General features: G+C 38.8%; 1 long non-coding RNA gene across 1 annotated transcript; it reads right to left on the bottom strand.

The window, feature by feature from the left end:
• Positions 1-467: 467 nt before the first annotated feature.
• On the bottom strand, positions 468-6,195 carry LOC118764676. Its single transcript, XR_005000483.1, has 3 exons — positions 6,181-6,195; positions 723-727; positions 468-551 (listed from the first exon to the last, which is right to left on the bottom strand). It is a non-coding gene; the product is annotated as an uncharacterized LOC118764676 (long non-coding RNA).
• Between the last annotated feature and the right edge of the window lie 312 nt (positions 6,196-6,507).

The following is a 6,507-nucleotide window of genomic DNA, read 5'->3' as shown; positions in this document are numbered from 1 at the left end:
AGGCTAACAAAGAATAAGTCCTGGGGTCGATTTATATATATTCTAAACAAAATTGTCCGATGAACAGGAACGTGAAACTCTGAGTAACAGTTTTTGTGATATTTTCATTTCATTAGTAAGCATAGGGTCAGTCATTGTTATTTTCTGAAACAGAAGCTCAATAAAAGTTAGTCAAATAAAATAATGACTAAAAATACATGTGTCCTCAAATACTGTCCGCATCATGTATATATGTATGTATTTAATTGTATGTTTGTATGTATATGTCACCGTCATCCTCATCATCCTCATCATCATCATCATCAGTTAATGTCTACTTTCCATGCTGGCATGGGTCCGACAGATTGACTGAAAACCGGTAAGCCAGCCGGCTGCATATGTATATGTGTGTGTGTGTGTGTGTGTTTATTTCTATATATGAAAGTTCCTGGCTATATATGAAAGTTCCTGGCTTTTGGGGTATCATGAAAAGCCTGGTTGGAGGCCCAACCTTCCAAGTTCTTTTAAATGGCTTAGAAAAACTGAAAGGCTGCTGTAATAAGTGTATGGATCTGGGAGAGGAATATGCTTGTATGAAATCATAATTAACTAATCCTCCTGTATCTTCTTTTACTCAAAGCCAGGAACTTTACAGCACCCCTTCATATGATATAATGTATATCATCATCATCATCATCATTTCATTTCTGTTGTTCATACTGGTATGAGCTGGACAGTTTGACCAGAGCTGGCAAGCTGGGGAGCTGCACCAGACTCCAGTCTGATTTATCATGGTTTTTACAGCTGGATACCCTTTCTAACACCAATCACTTTACAAAGTGTGCTGGGTGCTTTTATGTGGCACTGCACAGGTGCTTCTATGTAGTGCCGTATGAGCGTTTTTATGTGTCATTGCATGGATGTTTTTACATGGCACTGCCATAAGTGCCTTTCACCATCAGAGGGACTGGTCTTAACACTTTTGCTGTGGAGTACAAATCTTTTTAAGTACAGCAAGGCGCCAGGCATCTTTGTCCTTTGTCATCTCGCCTGAAAAGTTCAGCATCTTGAGATTGTTCTTCAGTTCTTCATACCATGTCTTCCTGGATCTCCTACTTCCACATGTTCCATCTAATTTGGAAATTCAGCACTCTGAATTTCCTCCACCCTATTCTTATTCTAGCTATCACACTCTGTGCATCCTCCTTTACAACGAATTTGGTCCTCTAGGTAGCAGAAATTATCTACTATTTCTAATAAGCCACCAGGGCATTTGAGAGAATCAATTCCCTGAGTTTCTAAAGTTTTTATGGACCCTGTACATCTTCCACATATGAAAACTATCTTCTCTGATAACCTCCTTATTAAACCACTGCACCTCCTGTGTGTCCATAGCTTACACTGGATACATTGTATGGAGTTCCTGCCTGCACCTTTCCTACAAATCAAATAGGGCTACCTACTTGAGGTGGGTAGGATCCTGTCAGTTTTCTTGCTTCCTAGGACCTTAATTTTTGCTAAGTTAACCTTAAGGCCCTTAGATTCCAGGTTCTGCTTCCACACCTGGAATTTCTCATCTAGTTCTGATATAGATTGGCTATGAGGGCAAGACCATCAACAGATAATAGTTCCCAGGGGCTGCCAGTCTTGAATTCCTTTGTTATGGCTTGGAGGACAGTGATGAAAAGGAGGGAACTTAGGACCGAGCCTTGATGAACCCCTACCACTACACCAAATTCTTTGCTGTACTTGTGGTTAACTCCCACTTTACTGGCAGTAAGGTAATATTTCCCCACAGCCAGACATGTTTTTCATGGTAGATTGGAAATGAACAACACCACTTGTATGATGGTGATGCTTGTTTACAACCAACACATGATGTCAAGACAAGGCTACAAACAAATACACATACACATACATATAATGAGAGTGGGCTTCTTCCATTCCAGTTTCCATATATCAAATCCACTCACAAGGTTTTTGTTGATCTGAAGCTACAGTAGAAGACACATGTCCAAGATGTCACACAGTAGGACAGAACCTGAAACCACATAGTTGGAAAATAAAATTGTTAACCGCACAGCAATGCCTACTTCTATTCAAAGATTATATAAATTGATATTCACCATGTGGTATTTTCCATATACTAACATCAAACTACGATACTGCATCAACTTCCTCAACCAATCACAGCCCACCTTACAGTAATAACCATCAACTTGTCATTCAAATTCAAAATAGCTGACTACTAGCATCATGCTTGAAACTCAAGAGTACCAACAAATTTGGAATAAAATTATTTTGATCCATACATGTAACTCACAATAAATTGGTTGAGTGCCCTTCTTTTGTTTGTCCACTCGCTCGTACAATTGCTCCAGACTCTGTTGAGCACCATTCATGAATGTCTGGCCAACATTTTGCAATGGAGAGACAACCACTACCATACTTGCTGAGGAATATCCAAATACCTCCAAGGAAAATCTACCTGACTTATGGAGAAGATGGAAAGTGTCATCAAGCACATGTGCTGGAAGGCTTTCTGCTACGAGAATCCATTTATTACTACATCTACGGATAAATTCAGCTTCAAATGCCAAAAGTGCCCCTCACGTATGAATGACCTTGAGAACTTTGAGACTGACCTATGGAACATTGTAAAGAAGGTAAGATTTTGGCATTATTTTTACCTCTTCCTTAAACCCCTAAATAACTATATGACCAGCATTAAACAATTTTGTAGACAAAACAAAGAACATTTATGAAATGAACACTTCCACACACTTAAGACTTCTTACAAGTGCCATCACCCAAACATACAAGAAAACACATAATTCCATTTACAATGACAAATACAGGTGCAAAGGAGCTTGTCATCCACCTTAATATAGAGAATTGCGTGGATTACCTAGCCACACAGCCCCTGCCCCCATATTACACTTAAGGACCATAAGCCTAACTTCCACTCCAATCCAAAATGCAGGCTGATCAACCCCTCTAAAACTGAGTTAGGTATTATTAGCAAAGGTATTCTCAATACTATCAACTCTGATATCAGAAGATCTACAGGGTTGACTCAATGGAATTCCAGCACAGTCGTGGTCAACTGGTGCCACTGTATCGAGAATAAATCAACCTGTAGATTCACCCAGTTCGACCTTGTTGACTTCTACCCTTCCATATCTAAGCCCCTCTTTCTGAAGGTCCTAACTTTTGCTGAGCAATACACCAGCATTAGTGACCTTGACATCAGAATTATCACGAATGCCAGAAAGTAAATTCTGGCACATGACGATTCCTTCTGGGTGAAAAAAGAAGGCAACCCATTGTTTGACATCTCTATGAGGAGCTTTGATGGGGCTGAAATACATCTTGACAGGGCTGAAATATATCAGGTTATACATCTTGGATACCCTCAAAAGACATACCCACCCACATAGGTCAGCCCTCTACAGGGATGACGGCCTGGCTATCTCAGGTCATATGAATGACCACACCATGGCCAGGTTCAGGAAGGACTTGATAAAAATATTTAAGGAGTTTGGCTTGTCCATAACAGTTACCACCAACCTGACTACAGTCAATTTCTTGAATGTAACCTTAGACCTCAGTACAGGAAAGTATTACCCATACAGGAAGCCTAACGAGGATACAGTATACATCCACAAGAGCTCAAACCATACCCCTGCTGTAATAAGAAACCTGGTTCCAGGTATTAGTAAACAACTATCTAATATCTCGGCCAATAGAGAGACCTTTAACAGCCCCACCACTAAAACAATGCTTTAACTAGGAGTGGGCTTACTGAGAAGCTCACATATGTGGACAACCCCCAAACACCCTCTCCTCACCCCAAAAGGATTAGGAGATGGAAAATAATATGGTATACCCCGCTTCAACCCAGAAGTTTCCACCAATATAGCTAGGGGCTTCCTATCGTTAATTAAGAAACACTTCCCCAGAGGCCATAAGTATAACAAACTCTTCAACCCCCCCTCCCCATAATGTCAAGTGGGCTACTCCTACTTAGACAACATCTAACATCGCACACATCGATAGGCGTAAAATGCACCCACAACAACCCCAACCATAACCTGCAACTTCCGTAACTCCACCATGTGCCCTCTGGAAAAGTCTTGTCTCTCAAGGGCCATAGTATACAGAAGCACCTTTACACAATCTGATAGCATTACTAGACACTATATGGGTATGACAGCTAATGACTTCAAGGGAAGATACTCCCAGCATATGCACGTGTTCAGATCCAGGGACATAGAGAACTCTACTTCCCTGTCATGTTTTCTCTGGAAATTCCATGATCTCCAAGATGAAATACCCAGTATCAAGTGGACTATTGTTGACAAAGCACCACCATATTCACCCACCACCCCCAACTGCCAGCTCTGCCTCCGCAAAAAAATGCATATCCTCCTGCAGTATCCATCAACAAAAATATGATTTATCCTATTGCTGTCACCAAAAAAATGCCCTTTTGGCAAATTTCAGGCCTCCGACTGCTGACAAACCAGATGCACACACACACACACACAAACACACACACGCACACACACACACACAAACACAAGCACACACATGCACAGGTTTTACTTATTTATTTATTTATTTATTTATTTATTTATTGCTGGGTAACTTGAACTCTTGTGTAATCTTATAAACAAAGACTAAGTATAATGCACAGTAAGTTTAGCTGTCAGTAAACAGCCGTTGCTAAGTTAACAACTTAACAAATGCTACAGACAAGTAATGTTGTTCTATTAAAGAACATATTTTCAAATATAGTTTCATTCTGAGAAATTTTTATTGCAAATATGAGTAAAACAGCAATGGAAGAAACCTACGAAGCTACATCAAATGTTAAATATCTAAATTTATCAAGATCCAACATGGGTAAGTATTTTGTTAATTTCTCGTTGTTAAGTGCCAGGTCAGGTTTTATTGTGCAGACTATAATTAAAGAAATAATTTATGACCATCCTGTTCTTTTTCTTTTTCTTTCTTTTCTTCTTATTTTCGGTTTGCTTTTGTAATTTCAGAAATAGTGTTTTTAGGACTACATTATGTACTATGACCCTCTTTTTTTTTCAAATGTGTATTGTGATATGAGGACATGAAGCTATGCAAGTTGAGCAAGAGGATCTTTAATTTGCTGATGGTAACTATAGGCACAAGGCCCGAAAGTTTTGGAGAAGGGATTAGTCAATTAAATCATTCCCACTACTTGACAGGTACTTTTATCATCAATCCCAAAAGGATGAAAGGCAAAGTCAACCTTGGCAGAATTTGAACTCAGAGCTTAAAAACGGACAAAATGCTGCTAAGTATTTGGTCAGGCATGTTAACAGTTCTGCCAGCTTGTTGCCTTTAGAGAAACCATTTTTACTAGAGGTAATAATAGTTTCTGGTTTTGATACAAGGTCAACAATTTTGAGGGGAGAGGTCTAGTTAGCGCCATCAACACTAGTATTTGACTGGTACCTTATTTTATTGATCCCTGAAGGATGAAAGACTAAGATGACCATGACAAGATTTGAACTCAGAAATGTATAGAGTTGGAAGAAATGTCATAAGATATTTGTCCAACACTCAACTGATTCTGTTATATCACTACATTTATAAGAATGAAAAGACTGAAGTAGACTATGCACTCTCCAGGAAGAGAGTTGTATCCTATCGGCTGGAAAATGGAACCAAAATTCTGTATAACATTTATTCTAACACAATCATTCCTGCGTTCTTGTTTCTTTTTGATATAAGGTCAAATTATCTTGTTTTTTCAGAGCAGTTGTATACTGTCAACTTAACATGAGTCCCATAAAGGGAATCACACCACTGCTATTTAGCCCTAAGCCGACAGGAAGTGTTGGTGTGTATGTGTGTATATTAGTTATTAGTGATGGGAGCAGTATTAGTATCAAATAGCAATCTATTCTACTTAATGTGGATGTACATTAAGAATGCCATAATACTGTAGTATTCATCTTCAGAAAGCATCTTGTATAGGTATAGAGCAAAAAAGCACAGAAACCTCAGTTTTGGTCAAAAATGTTCAGCACCAGCAGTGGAACTGCTTGGTCATGACTTCTGTATGCTTTCACTTCATCAACAGTGTCCATACATTTATATACATATATGTAAAAATAAATATATATATACTTTGTACACACACACACACACACACACATATGTATATATGTATAACTATACAAACATCCAGATACTACCCATAAACATTTTCTGTCATAGTCAGGAGAAGGTCATATCTGACTTTCTCCTGACGATGACAGAAAATGAGCCAACACATTTTCATCCAATTCAACTCCTGTCTCAAACACTGAGCTGCATATCTAACAACAACATTCATCATTAACCTTCCCATGCCACAGATAGCATCATGAGGCATAGTTAACAACCAGAAGCAAACCATAAGCTATGTAACATACACAAATACTACAATAAAATTCTCCTTTGGAATAGTGGAGAAACAATGAAATCTACCAGTAGTAATAT

This window comes from Octopus sinensis, linkage group LG9, assembly GCF_006345805.1.
Source record: "Octopus sinensis linkage group LG9, ASM634580v1, whole genome shotgun sequence".
NCBI lineage: Eukaryota > Metazoa > Mollusca > Cephalopoda > Octopoda > Octopodidae > Octopus > Octopus sinensis.
The sequence above is the reverse complement of the archived record's forward strand: the minus strand, read 5'-3'. Positions and strand labels throughout refer to the sequence as shown.